Here is a 15,598-nt window from a genome sequence, read left to right as displayed (position 1 = left end):
AGGAAGGATCTAGCACCGTGGAGGAGGATCTAACACAGTGCCTGTCACATGGTAGGTGTTCAACGCGTACTTGCCAAATTGAATGTATAACGCGCTGTCCATAGCTAAGACTTAGTTCCCACTTTAACTCTCATGCCCTTGTATTCATTTATTCACTTTAAACACTGAGATGCCAAACACTGCAAAGTCCTAGAGATACAGTGCAAAATATATGTGATCCTAGCCCCTATGTGATTTATATTTTATGCAAAGGACATTCAACTGAAGTTAACCAAAGCTTTTTACACTTATTTTCTTTATTCCCCTTTTTTATTCCATAGCTAAACTTCTAGTCAATTTAATGTTCACTGTCTCAAGAAAGGTGTGTGGCATCAGAAAGCAGAGGAACACATGCTCTTTTTTTTTTTTTTTTTTTTTTTTTGTGGTACGCGGGGTCTCACTGTTGTGGCCTCTCCCATTGCGGAGCACAGGCTCCGGACGCGCAGGCTCAGCGGCCATGGCTCACGGGCCCAGCCGCTCCGCGGCGTGTGGGATCCTCCCAGACCGGGGCACGAACCCGTGTCCCCTGCATTGGCAGGCGGACTCTCAACCACTGCGCCACCAGGAAAGCCCCACATGCTCTTTTAAGTTTCAGAAGTCTGGCTCCTTAGGGAATTGGAAAGGATTCATGATTTAGATCAAAGATCTGAGAGCACATATGATGTGGAAGAGCAAGGATTTCCTACTCCCTGTCTAGGAAATAATTCCCCTGGCTGTGGGAGAGGAAAAAGAACAAAAATGGTGGTGGGACTCAGAGAAAGGCACTGGGCCCCACTTCCTGGACCACCTTCTTGGGAGCAGCAAAACCCAATTATATGAGTTAGTGTTGAGAGCAGAGGAGACCCGTTCCTCTCTGTACCCTAGGATGGAAATGATTGCATGGTGTGTATAGGCACATGGAGCCTTGGACAACTTCAGTGAGCTTCCTCTAGCCCAGTGTGGTCCAAACTGGAAGATCATATTGATTTCCATGAACCCAAAAGGATCACAGGAGTAGCAGGAAGACCCACTGGACCTAAATGAAGATTTTTTCCATTCAGTCCACATGGCCTCTCAGTGAAACCCAACTTGGATAGTGACAACAGACCATCTAAACCCAGAGTGCCCTGGCACTAAGTAAGCCTCCCAGAGTTTAGCAATGACTCCCCAGAATGGAGGGGAACTGCAAGTTGACTGGGATTAGTATTGGTTGAGATCACTTATCCCCTACCCCTGATGTTTCCTTCCTCATGGAGGGAGCTCCTTTCAAGAGTAACACTTCTGGCCTGTCTGCCTCTGCATTCACAGGTAGTGACTGACGTGCTTGGTGAGCTTGGGAGAAAGAAAAAGACATGTACTGTTTCTAGAACATTTCTTAATATATTCCCCTTTCTCTGATCCATGCAAACACTGCCTATTTGTTTTTCAGGTCTTTCTCATTTATTACCTGCATAATGGCAATGGAGGCAATATACCTTTCTCCCTCTCTACCACACCTGTCCCCATCAACCAACCCACCACACTTCTGTCAGAATGATCTTTCTGAAACACACATCTGATTCTTTTGCCCCCTTGCTGCTCTTCAGTTCCTAGCCTAACCTGCCATTATCTGACCCTTTCCTCTCTCCCTCCAGCAGCATTTCTCACCCAACAGTCACTCAGATAGACTGTTTTGTCTAGGGAACATCTCCTGCCTCATTCCCTCAGCAGATTCCTTCTCATCCTTACAAGACACCCCTCGATACACCTCTTCTGTGAAGATCCTGACACGTGCTGCTTCCCCCCAGCCAGCACCAGCACTCTAGGTGCTCTCTCTTGTTCATACCTCTGCCCAGCCTCTCTTCCCACTCGGGGGTGGTGGAGTATGAACTTCCATCCCAAGAGGAGTTGCTGACCTATTTGTCCAGACACCCATTGGGGTACTACATTTATTTACTAATTTATTTCTATCTAATGAACTGGGTTACTAGGTCATCAAGGCTTGAGATCTGGTCCTACCCTCTCTTGTGTGCTTCCTGTCTCCATGTGGTAACAAGCATCAGAGCTCTGGTTAAAGCCAACTAGTCCCCTCCCACTGTGGCTGTCCCACTCAACATCACAGCTAGGCGAGTACATCAGGGGGAGTTGGGAGGGAAATGTGAAGATAGAAGATGGGCTCAGATAGTCCGTTGTTTCTTATTTATATATTGTTGCATTGCGGTATTTTTATCTACAACCTGGAGGGTGAGAAGGATAACTGGGAGGAGACATGCTCTAAAATCCTACCCCATCTCCCTATCACTGCAAACCTTTTAATAAAGCTTCTGTCACACTATACTAGCAATTAATTTGGGCGGGAAAGGGGGGAGTGTGTCTCTCCTACTAGACTTTGACCCCTTTAAGTCAGAGTCCATATCTTATTCTTTATCCCTCTCACAGAACATGGCACAGTAATGTTCAATAAATGCTTACAGAATACATTCTAAAAGTGACTCACTGCTTTCAAAAACTCTTTTGGCTGTTTCCTGCTTCTGGCAGAAAAAAAACAAAGTGAATGAAAAAGAAAATAAGATGGGAGTTTAAGCACATGTACACCAGCTAGTTCTACTAAAGTTGGAATGATGTAATGGATTTTTCTAGAAGAAGGAAGTGTATGCTGCATAAGTTTGACCATAAAACTCACAGTGTGATTGCAGTGGAAGTGTTGTAAAGCACATACACAAATATTATTGATTTACCCAAGATTTTGAAAAATACAACAGAATGATTTGGGTATGGAAGGGTAGGTAAAGCCTAAAACCAAAATACATGTGCATTTCAAGGCAACAGTGTTGAACTTCTATTCTTACAGGTTAATTAATCATGTTGCTAAAGAGTTGATTTGATACAAGGGAGTTATGTACTGCCACAGTACTTTGAAGGTGCAGAAATTATCCCATCTATAAATCCGCTGGAATTGCTTGTGTGTGCTCTTTCACAATAGAGAAATACATCTTTCAGCAGCAAAATATGGGGTGAGAAAACAGGAAGGCAAAACAAATTGGGTGGATAATAAAGTTACCTTGGCATATAGACAGTTCAGGTCAGGCATTTCTCTGAAATGGAATATGAAAAGATGTTTGTGGGGAGATCCTATTTCTATATGCTGAGTAGTTTTATCATTCAGGGAAGTAATCCATGCATTTAAGCTAATGCCAGCTTTTCATTTTTGTGCAGTGATCACATGGGTTATATATAGTTCTGTGATCACCACTAAAAAATAAAAAGCTGGCACCAAATTAAATGCATGGATAACTTCTCTGAGTACTGTGTGTGTGTGTGCACACACATACATTTATATGTGTATATGTACACACATACACACTTTAGAGATATAAGAAATATTTAATAGACTAACATCTACAGAATTTCAAGAATGTGACGAAATGGTGGTCCCTCATCACAAATGTAACCCCTACTATGACTCATACAAGGTGAAAAGTCTATGAAGTTATCTCAGTTTTCCCACTGTTGTTAAGATTGTTCATTGATTATATTCCTTCTGTCTCTGAGTAGCATATTCCTAATTAGTATTTCACCAAGTTTAAGACTCTATCAATTATAAGACTTACCATTATTTTTTCTATCACCAAAAATTTTTTAAAGCATCTAAAATATGACATAGTACTTTGGATTTTTGTCTTATGTCTTTTTAAGTAAACTTAAGAGCTATTTGAACATAGTTTTTATCATGTGTATATATAAAGGAAAATGAAATACAAATAAATTGTGATATTCCTAAAACTTCTGTATGTTCAGAGTGGAACTCTTCTGAACCTCTCTTTTAAATCAGAGTTTTCATCCACATTTTTCACAATAGCATCCTCTCTGCCATCAAAATGAAGCATTTCTTAAAGGACTGTTCCACTACTATCCCTAGGAATTTCTCCCCAGGTCTTGACATCTATTCTGAGTTTTAATGCTGGTACTTTTTTTGATCTTTTCAAAAGGATTTAATAGAAGATTTTTAGACAATAATCAGGTTCATATTCCTTCCTCAAATAGTCCTTAAATGCTTTATTTACTAAAAAGCAAAGTAACAGTCCATTCATACCACAAGAAAAACAACCAAGTTCATGCATGCACAGGCAAAGACAACTGTATCATTATGGTTGCCATTTGCAGTTTTGGTGGTATAAGCGTGAACCTAGTGAACCTAACTGCCTTCCTGGCCAACAGGAAGTGGAAGACATCATGGGTTGTAAGACACACCTTGTCGTATGTTCGGTTCCCCTGAGGTGAGAATTTGTTTGAACTAGGGGGGAAAAAATAATATGGTAGGAAAATAGAGAAATAGGACTGACACAAAGGGAAGGGAGAAAAGCCCACACAAGGGTGTAATGTCAAGCAAAGCCCATCCATCAGAAGGTGTGGAGCGGGGGGATGGCACTTTAGCTCAGTCCCACAAGGGAGCTCTGGGGACAGTGTAAGTCCTGCTTCAGTTGTCCAAGTAGAGGCTAGGGAGCTGAAGTATTTATACCCCTGTACCAACAGTCATTGGTTAAGCATTGGAGGCCCGGGAGGGAGATATGAATTTCTAGGTCCTTCTAGCTCTGTGTAGGCAAAGTGGGTTCATGCAGCCGTACAACAAGGAGATGTAGTTGTTGGATGTTGGGAGTAAAATCACACAGAGCTAATGTTCATGAGAGTTGTAGAGGGATCCGAGAGCACTGACCATGACTGTCACACATCCCAGTTTCAAAGACATTTGAATGTGAAAAATATATGTCTTAGAACTGATGAAATGTGGTACTGAGGATCAAATTTCCTTCTTCCTGGCTGATCTCATAGCATCCTTAAAATTGAGATAAAGATGAAATGTCTTAACAAATGAAAACAGAATGGCCTTTCTAAAAAATTATTTAATTCAATCAAAATTACTTTAAAAGCTACTCCTAAAAATCCTAACGGAAAATATTTGAAAGAGATCAAGTGATTTGTACCCCCACATTGACAGGAGTTGAATGTCTAAACTATCCAGGACAGAAACCGTATAATTTACTCTGTGAAGTCAATCTTTAAGTCTATTCAAACTGCCTCCATAATCTACACCAGTGCCGTCTTTCCTGCCAATTTCAAAGAAATTAGAAACAAACCTCCCCCACCTGTGATATGAAGCTTCCCTAGAATTATTGATTAATAACCTAAGATATGATAAAAAAAAAAGTTTAAAACACAGTAATACTCTATGTTGGGGAGGGTACATGACGTCAATATTCTCAAGTATTTTTAGGGCATTTGTAAATCACTGTAAACTTTCTGGAAATCAGTCTTGGAATACCTATCAAGAACCTTAAAAATATTCAAACTTTTTGACCCTGTAGTTCTACTACTATGAATTTATCCTCACAAATAACCACAATTTTAGACCAGAAAAAAATTGTATTGAAAAGGTTTTCTGAAGCACTATTTAAAATAGAAATAAATACCTATAGACCTCAAACCAGGAGAATATCTATTGATAAGTAAAATATATCTAACATGATGGAAAATATTTAATAATATTTAATGACCCAGGGAAAATGTCACAATATAACATTAAGTGGAAATAAAAGAAAACAGAAGTTTGTTTACAGTATGATACAACAGTATTTTATATATAAGTACCATAGAAGAACTTGAAGAAAATATTAGATGACATTATTAGTGATATTTATTTTATTCATTACACTTTTCTATATTTTAAAAATTCTCTACAATAAGTATTTTATAAGAAAAAATAAATTAGTAATTTTAGGTATGTATGGAAAAAAGTATATGTGAGCTGATGATATTTTTTATTTCCCCTTCATTTCCCAGGAGAGTTTTGCTTTAGAACTCTGTATACAATCTGGTAAAAGTTTTTAATGCTATAACATCAGGGCTGGAAAAAGGACTGATTGGGCTGTGGGTATGAATGAGACCTGACCTGTATCCTCAATAATTAAATTGGTTATTGCAGAAACAAACAAACAAAAAATATGCATTTAAAATTTCTCTCTACAGCACTTGTGTGGCCAGATTCACTGCCTTAATCCTTATTCAGGATTTTTCTCTTGCTGGAAAAATAGGATTGTCACAGATGTGATATTTCCTTTTTCATTCTCTAGGGTGGGCCAAGTTTGAGGGTAGCAAAAAGACTGAGCCCTTCACTGCTATTGTGGATTTCAATTAAAATATTCCTGAGCAGTAGCATTGAGTAACCATCCTGCAGGACACCCCTAGTTTGCCATCTGTATCTTGCCATTTTCAAAGATCCTGGACCTATTTTCTCTCCACTGAAAATATTTATGCAGTAAAAACAGCAATGGAGGGGCTTCCCTGGTGGCGCAGTGGTTGAGAATCTGCCTGCTAATGCAGGGGACACAGGTTCGAGCCCTGGTCTGGGAAGATCCCACATGCCGCGGAGCAGCTAGGCCCGTGAGCCACAACCACTGAGCCTGCGCATCTGGAGCCTGTGCTCTGCAGCAACAGAGGCCGCGATAGTGAGAGGCCCGCGCACCGGGATGAAGAGTGGCCCCCTCTTGCCACAACAAGAGAAAGCCCTCGCACAGAAACAAAGACCTAACTCAGCCAAAAATAAAAATAAATAAATAAAAGGCAGCAGTTGTAGTCAATTAAAAAAAAAAGTTTAAAAAAATTAAAAATTTTTTAAAAAATTAAAAAAAACAACAGCAATGGATTCTAGCAGAGTTGACGTGTCATTAAGTTTTTCAGATTAATTCTTTGCACCTAGAGCCAGGTCTGAACTATTTTGCCTTTGGACACAGTGCCCGGTACAGGACTCTGCCCTGAAAACCGAGCCTCTGAATGATGTCTTCGCAAGAAGCACAAAATCTTAGAGTCTATATGGACTTGGAAGTCCCTCTTGTCCAACCACCTTTCAAATGAAAGGAGCCTTGTAAAGCACTCCTGACCAATAGCTATTCAGAGCTTTGCTGGGATATTCTTATTGAGGAGGAACTTGCTAACTCCTTAAAAAAATTCTTATTTCCCTAAAGATGATTATTTTAAAAAGTCATCTCGTAACATGCAACAAAGACATTGATCTATCAACAAGAACTAATCTGTGACTTAGCCTCCTCACATGCATTTCCTTTGCTTGTGGGGATGCCTCCCCACCGGAGACTAGGTGGATGCAGTCCCTTTCACCCCCATCCCACCATGGTGTTTATAGTACAGGTGAATAGATACATGGCACCATCTACACGGAAACTGTGACTCCTCTCATGTTAGGGGTTGAATCACACGCCCTCCCCAAATTCCCGAACGCAACTAGGCTAACCACTATGCCACCAACCTCAGGGTGTGACCTTATTTGGAGATAAGCTCTTTACAAAGATAATGAAGTTAGAATGAGGTCATTAGGGTGAGCCTTAACCAATATCACTGGTGTCCTTATAAACAGGGGAAATTTTGAAACATACATACACACACAGGGAGAACACCATGTGAAGACTGACTGATCTTACCACAAGCCAAGGAACTACCCATAGCTAGGAGAGAGGCCTGGAGCAGAGCCTTCCCTAGAGCCTCCAGAAGGAGCATGGCCCTGTTGGCAGGGCCATGCTCTTGGCTCCAGACTCCAGAATGTGAGACAATGCATTTCTGTTGTTTAAGTCACTCAGTTTGTAGTACATTGTTCCAGCTATCCTTACAAACTAATACACCCCCCAAATCCAGAACTGCCCCTTCTAAATTAGAAAAACAGTAATAATCACAGTATTAGCTACCTGAGTGACTGATATCATTGTTGGTCATTCTTTGTGGAGGTGAGTTCTTGTCCTATTGAGATCAAAAGTCAGCTCTCCTGGAGGCACACCTCAGCCTCTTCCCTTGGCGGTGTGAGCTCACAAGACAGACCACCATCTGATCCGTTGGGGGTAACAGCAAGAACAAACCTCCAAGGGGCCCATTTGGGTGATGTTCAGGCCAATATTTAAGAGGCCCATAGTTGCACATTAGAATCACCTGGAGAGAATTTAAAAATCACAAAGGCTACCCAGACCCCAGATCCATTAAACTGAATCCCTGGGAGTAGGACACAGGCACCTATGTCTTGGAGATCTCCAAGGGATTACAGTGTGTAGCCAAGGTTGAGAATCATTGCCCTAGACTATCTTTGAATCCAGGTAACTGAAACTTCCCAGGGAGCAGCCTGCCAAAAACGAAAGTTACGTTCTTGGTGCTATATTCTTAGAGTCACAAAATGGAAAGTGCAATCTCAACAATGCTTACAATCAGATACACACACGTACTCTCCAATTGCATGATTTCCTCTGATAGAACTTCCCCACTTTGCACATTTGAAAACTGCCGCTAAATTCCATTTTTTTTATGTCAATAATAATGCCACCAACTCAAATTTACAGAGAACTTACAATTTAAAGTTTGCATCTCATGATAACCTGGTGAAGTAGTCAGAGTAAGCATTCTTGCTATTTTGCATATGAGAAAACTGAGGCTAAGTTATGTGACTTTCTCAAGGCATGTTATAGTTACCAACTTGTTCCAATTTCCCTGAGACTTTCTTGGTTTTAAAAACTGGAGGTCCCACATCTCGGGAGCCCCTCAGTCTTTGGCAAACCAGGATGGCTGATCACTCTGCACCTACAGCAAGAGGCTGAGATGAGTCCCAGTTACCTGATCTGAAGGACTGTAGAGCATGTGTAAGCCAATCCCTCCTTTTGCAGGGAGAAGGAAAGACTTGTATGAATCTCCAGAACCCATGCTGGATCTCCTTCCACTCTGAGATGGATGTAGAGGGGCTGTCAGGGCGCAAAGAAAGAAAAGTGATGGGGTCTCCTCCCCCAACCATATTTATGGTACATTCCCTAGGATTCAAAATTCCCAGACCACAGAGCAGAAAGTTGTGTCACGTTTGCTTCTGTTTTGTTTTGTTATTGTTGGGCTCATAGTTTGGGTTTATTTAATATTTTTTAAAAATAATCATACAGAGAAATGACTTTCTTGGGGGGGGGTGTAACAAGTCTATGAATTTTTTTTTTTTTTTTTGCGGTACGCGGGCCTCTCACTGTTGTGGCCTCTCTCGTTGCGGAGCACAGGCTCCGGATGCGCAGGCTCAGCGGCCATGGCTCACGGGCCCACCCGCTCCGCGGCATGTGGGATCCTCCCGGACCGGGACACGAACCCGTGTCCCCTGCATCGGCAGGAGGACTCAACCACTGCTCCACCAGGGAAGCCCAATTCTATGAATTTTTTAATGTAACATGTAGAGACACATTTGACCACCACCATAATGAAGAAATAGAACAGTTTTATTGACTCACAAGCTCCTTCCTTCTATCCTTTTGTAGACATACTTGCCCCATCCCCAAATTCTGGCAATCACTTCTCTATTCTCCATAACTTTTAGAGAATAATTCCATAATTTTTGTCTTTTTGAGAATATATAAATAATCATAGAGTGTGTAAACTCCAGAGACTGGCTTCTTTTACTCAGCGTAATGCCTCTGAGATTCATCCAGGTCATTGCATGTATCAAGTTTGTTCATTTTCATTACTGAGGAGTATTCCATTGTATGGGTGGACCACAGTTTATTCATGCATTCACCTACTGAAAGACATTTGGGTTGTTTCCAGGTTTTCGTGATAATGAACAGAGCTGTTATAAACATTCATGTCTTGGTGTTTGCTTGTTTTTCAATTGTGGTTTAAAAAAAATCCCACATAATATAAAATTTGTGTACTGGTTTTTGTATAAACATAAGAGTTCACTTCTCTAGGGGAAATATCCAGAGGCAAGATTGCTTGAGCATATGTTGTGTTCACTTTTTATTGCTGCCATAACAAATTACCACAAACTTAGTAGATTAAGCAATACGAATTTATTATTATCTCACAGTTCCATAAGTCAGAAGCCTAAAATGGGTCTTAGCAGGCTAAATCCAAGCTGTTAGTAAGGCTGCATTCCTTTCTGGAAGCTGTAGGAAAGAACTCACTTTCTTGCTCATTCAGTTACTGGCAGAGTTCAGTTCCTTGCAGTTGTAGAACTAAGAACACTACTTCCTTGGCTCATGGCCCCCTTGCTAGCCTTTCAAAGCCATTCACATCACGTCTCTCTCGGACCCAGACAAGAGTCTCTGCTATTAAGGACTCAGTTGATTTAATTAGATTGGGCCCACCCAGATAATCCATGATAATGACACCATTTCGAAGTCCATACCCTGGGGAGTGGACAAGATGGCAGAGTCGGGAGACCCTGAGCTCACCTCCTCCCAGAGACACACGAACATTACAACTATTTGCATAGCAGCTAATGATGAGAAAAACCAGCAGATGAGCAGGAAAAATATTCTACAACTAAAGATATAAAGAAGGAAACACAATAAGATGGGTAGCAAGGGTGGAGGTGGGGTATAGTCAAGACCATACCCCTGTTGGGTGACACACAAATGAGAGGATAATTATAATCACAGAAGTTGTCCCTAAGGAGCAAGTGGCCCAAGTCCCACATTGGGTTCCCCAGCCCAGGGGTCTTGCACTAGGAAGATGAGCCCCCAGAATATTTGGCTTTGAACGCCTGTGGGCAACCCAGAAGGCTGAGAATCAGAGGATCTACCCTTAAAGAGCCCACACAAAATTTCACACACTCCAGGACCCAGGGCAGAAGCAGTAATTTGAAAGGAGCCTGGTTCAGACCCACCTGCTGATTTTAGAGAGCCTCCCAAGAGGCAGGAAGCAACTGAAGCTCACCCTGGGCCATAGACACAGGTGGCAGTCATTTTGGGGAACTTGTCCTACCATGTGGACACTGGTGCTGGCAAGCCCTATTTTGGAATCCCACCTCTAGCTTATTAGCTCTGAGACCCAGACACACCCACTAGACTGTCAGCACCAATACTGGGACACCTCAGGCCAAGCAAATAGCTTGGCCCGCCAACCAGCAGTCCTAAGACTCCCTGAGCTCGTGGCTGCCCAGACCTGGCCCTGTCCACAACAGGGCCCAGGACCTAGCCGCACACACCAGTGTACCAGCACTATGCCCTGAACACCAAGACCTCTGCAGCAGGAGACCCTGGGACTGGCTCCACCCACCAGTGAGCCGGCAATAGCTCTGGGACCAGTCTCACACACCAATGTGTAGGCACCAGCCCTCGGACCCCCTGAGCCCCAAACCTGCCCACCAGCAGGCTGAAAACACCAACCCCAGGACCCCCAGGGCCCTGTAGCCAGAGACTTTGGGACCTGACTCTGCCCACCAGTCAGCTGGCACTAGCCCCAGGACCCTCTGGGACTTGGCCCTGCCCATCAGTAGGCCAATACCAGTTCTGGGACCCTCTGAGCCCTGCAGTCAGAGACCCCAGGACCTGGGTCCATCAACCAGTGGGCAGGCACTAGCCCCAGGATCTGGTCTCACACACCAGTGGGTGGACGTCAGCCCCAGGGCCACCACATCCCCACATCCTGCTGTATCAGGACCCAGCCCATCCAACATCATGCCAGCATCAGCCCCAGGACCCCCTTGACCCTGGCCCCCACCCACCAGCGGGTGGATATTAGATCTGAGACACCTTGGAATACTCAGTCAGCCACCCCAAGATCCAGCCCCACTCACCAGCAGGTGGACACTAGCTTTAGGACATGCCAGACTCCATAGCCAGCCACGTCAGGAACTGGACCCACTCACTATCAGGCCAACACTAGATCCAGGGCCACCAGCCCACAACTGCACCCTTCAGAATAAGGCTCTGTCCACCAGAGGGCCATCACTAGCACCAGGACTCTCTGGGGCCTGCGGCCAGCAGCTTGTGACCCAGTCCAACCCACCAGTGGCCAGAAGCTTCCACAAGGCAGGTCCTGGCAAGCAACCAGACTGGGGACCAGCCACACTTACTAGACCACCCAGAGTAGTCAGCCCACCACAAAAGAAGGACCCATACAGCCCCCAAATAAGGCACCCCTAAAGCATATATCTCTGGTGATCAGAGTGGAGTGCACTGCATAGGATGTCTCCTACAAAAGGCCACTTCTCCAAAGTTGGGAAATGTAACCAACCTACAAAATACATAGATATAAGTACAGAAAATTAAGCAAAAAGAGGCAACAGAGGAATATGTAAATGAGGGAACAAGATTAAAACCCCAGAACAAGAACTAAGTGAAATGGCATTAGGCAATCTACCTGATAAAGTATTCAAGGTAATGATCATAAACATGTTCAAAGAAACTCCAGAGAAGATTGGATGAATAGAGTGAGAAGTTAGAATTTTTTAACAGAGTTAGAAAATATATAGAAGAACCAAGCAGAGATAAGGAATATAATAATTAAAATGAAAAATACACTAAAAGCAATCAACAGTAGATTAGATGATACAGAGGAACAGAAGAATGAACTGGAAGACCGGGGATTGGAAATCACTGAGGCTGAACAGAAAAAAAGAAAAAGAATAAAAAGAAATGAGGACAGTTTAAGAGAACAACATCAAGCATACTAGCAGTCACAGTATAGGGGTCCCAGAAGGAAAAGTGAGAGTACAGGGAGCAGAGAATATATCTGAAGACATAATAGCTGAAAGCTTCCCTAACCTGGGAAAGGAAACACACATCCAGGTCCAAGAAGCACAGAGAGTTCCAAACAGGATCAACTCAAAAAGGAACACACCAGGGCTTCCCTGGTGGCACAGTGGTTAAGAATCTGCCTGCCAATGTAAGGAACATGGGTTCAAGCCCTGGTCTGGAAAGATCCCACATGCTGCAGAGCAACTAAACCCATGTGCCACAACTACTGAGCCTGAGCTCTAGAGCCTGTGAGCCACAACTAGTGAGCCTAAAGCCTGTGCTCTGCAACAAGAGAAGCCACCATAATTAGAAGCCTGTACACCACAATGAAGAGTAGCCCCTGCTCGTCACAACTAGAGAAAGCCCATACAAAGCAAAGAAGACCCAATGCAGCCAAAAATTTTTTTAAAAAGGACTGCACCAAGACATGTTGTAATTAAAATAGCAAAAATTAAAGGTAAAGAGAACATTAAAAACAGCAGAAGAAAAGCAACAATTTATGTATTGGGTTGGCCAAAAAGTTCATTTGGGTTTTTCTGTAACATCTTACAGAAAAACCCAAATGAACTTTTTGGCCAAGCCAATATGAGGGAGCCACCTCCTACAGTAATGAAAATAAAAACAAAAATAAACAAATGGGACCTAATTAAACTTAAAAGCTTTTGCACAGCAAAGGAAACCATAAATAAAACCAAAAGACAACCCACAGAATGGGAGAAAATATTTGCAAATGAAGTGACCAAGAAGGGATTAATCTCCAAAATATACAAACAGTTTACACAGCTCTTTGTCAAAAAAAAAAAAAAAAAAAAAAACACCAAACAACCCAATCAAAAAATGGGCAGAAGAGATAAATAGACATTTCTCCAAAGAAGACATACAGATGGCCAAAAAGCAGGTGAAAAGATGCTCAAATCACTAATTATCAGAGAAACGCAAATCAAAACTACAATGGTAACATCCGACTCAATGGTGAAAAGCTGAAATCATTTCCTCTATGATTAGAAACAAGACAAGGATGCCCACTCTCTCTATTTTTATTCAACGTATTATTGGAAGTTCTAGCCACAGCAATGAGACAAGAAAAAGAAATTAAAGGAATGCATGTTGGAAAGGAGGAAGTAAAACTGTCACTGTTTGCAGATGACAAGTTACTATACATAGAAAATCTTAAAAACACAACCAAAAAACTGCTAGAGCACATCAATTAATTTGGAAAAGTTTCAGTATGCAAAATTAATATACAGAAACATGTTGCATCTCTATACACTAACAATGAAATATCAGAGAGAGAAACTATGGAAACAATCCCATTTACAATTGCATCAAAAAGAGTAAACTACCTAGGAATAAATCTAACTAAGGAGGCAAAGACCTGTACTCGGAGAACTATTAAAACACTGATGAAAGAAATTGAAAATGACACAAGGAGATGGAAACATATACTATGTTCATGGATTGGAGGGATTAATATTGTTAAAATGACCATACTACCCAAGGCAATCCACAGATTCAATGCAATCCCTATCAAAATACCAATTGCATTTTTCACAGAACTAGAGAAAATAATTCTAAAACTTATATGGAAACACAAAAGACCCAGAATAGCCAAAACAATCTTGAAAAAGAGAATGAAGCTGGAGGTATCATGCGCCCTGATTTCAAACTCTCCTTCAAAGCTATAGTAATAAAAACAGTATGGTACTGGCACAAAAAGACACATAGATCAATGGAACTGAGTCAAGAGCTCAGAAATGAGCCCAAACTTATAAGGGCGATTAATCTATCCCTATATTCCATTAAGAGAATATGACTTTTGCTCTATTAAAAAAATTGTTATTAAGATTACATGATCTTAATGGAAAACCCTGATGCCTAACCTCATGGCATCTACAACTTCTTTCACACCAGTGTCCCTTCTAACAAACATTGTGTGACTGTGGATGTGGCCTTCACAAAGAACCATTAGGGGAGTCAAATTGACAGGAAGCCAAAGTGAACTGGAAGGAATTTTTTTGAACACTGCAGAACCATTCCTAAGCAGGGGGGAGAGATTTTCCTTACCAGTGAATTAAGTAGATATATAGACACCAAATCTGCTTAGAACAATATGACTTCTCAGATCTAAGGATACCTCGTGATGCCCATAGATGAAACACTGAAAATTAAGCAGAGGGAGGAAATTATATTGCCAACCTTCCGGAAATTCTTGTCTACATCTGTACAATAAGGGAGCAACCTGGAGCTGTCTTGAGAATTACCTCCAAGAATCTAAAGTTGCTAAAAACCATCCCAGAGAATTTGAAAATCCTAATCTTACCTGTACCAAATAGAATACTTTGTCAGAAACCTGGCAGGAAACAGAAGCCACCGCAGATGGTCCAAATGAAGATGCTACTTATGGAGATATGGTGAGGGTTCAGGGAAGAAGCAAGTGATGGTGAAGCACATAGAAACTAACAAGAGTTAGAAGCTATTTCTACTTTTAGGGCTGAGGGATAAAGTAAAACATAATGTTGCTGGAGTCTGAGCACCGGACGGTAGACGAGAAGGTTCCCTGATGGAGGGATGCAGCTACTCTCAGAACATGGCGTCAAAGCAAGAAGGGGCAGAAAGAGAGGGGATTTGTCCTGACCTTTCTCTCCTCCCACCCTCCCTTCTCCTATGGGTACTTCTCACTGCTGGAATGAAGTCAGCCCAAAACAACCAGCAGGAGAGCTGAGGGCTCCTCTTCTTCCTGGGGCCGAGAAGGTAGATGGAAGATAACCAGCATAAGGGGTAATCCAGGGAGGGATTCCTGATCTGTGTGCAACAGAAGATCTGCTATCTGAGAAATTTCATCAGAATGAGCAAATGAACCATTCATTCCTTGATGGATAATTCCTGCCCCCCTTCTAGGTGCATAGGTGCTGCCCATCAGGGAGATGCACACAGTCCTCACTCTCACAAAGCTTACAGCCCAGTGGGAGTGGCAGTCAAATAGACCCAGCAGAGGGTGCGACAGATGCAGAGAGTAGAGCCAGCTAACCCAGATGTAAGAGATCAGAGAGAGGTTCTTGGAG

The sequence above is a fragment of the Kogia breviceps genome, chromosome 19 (assembly GCF_026419965.1).
Source record: "Kogia breviceps isolate mKogBre1 chromosome 19, mKogBre1 haplotype 1, whole genome shotgun sequence".
Lineage (NCBI taxonomy): Eukaryota > Metazoa > Chordata > Mammalia > Artiodactyla > Physeteridae > Kogia > Kogia breviceps.
The sequence above is the reverse complement of the archived record's forward strand: the minus strand, read 5'-3'. Positions refer to the sequence as shown.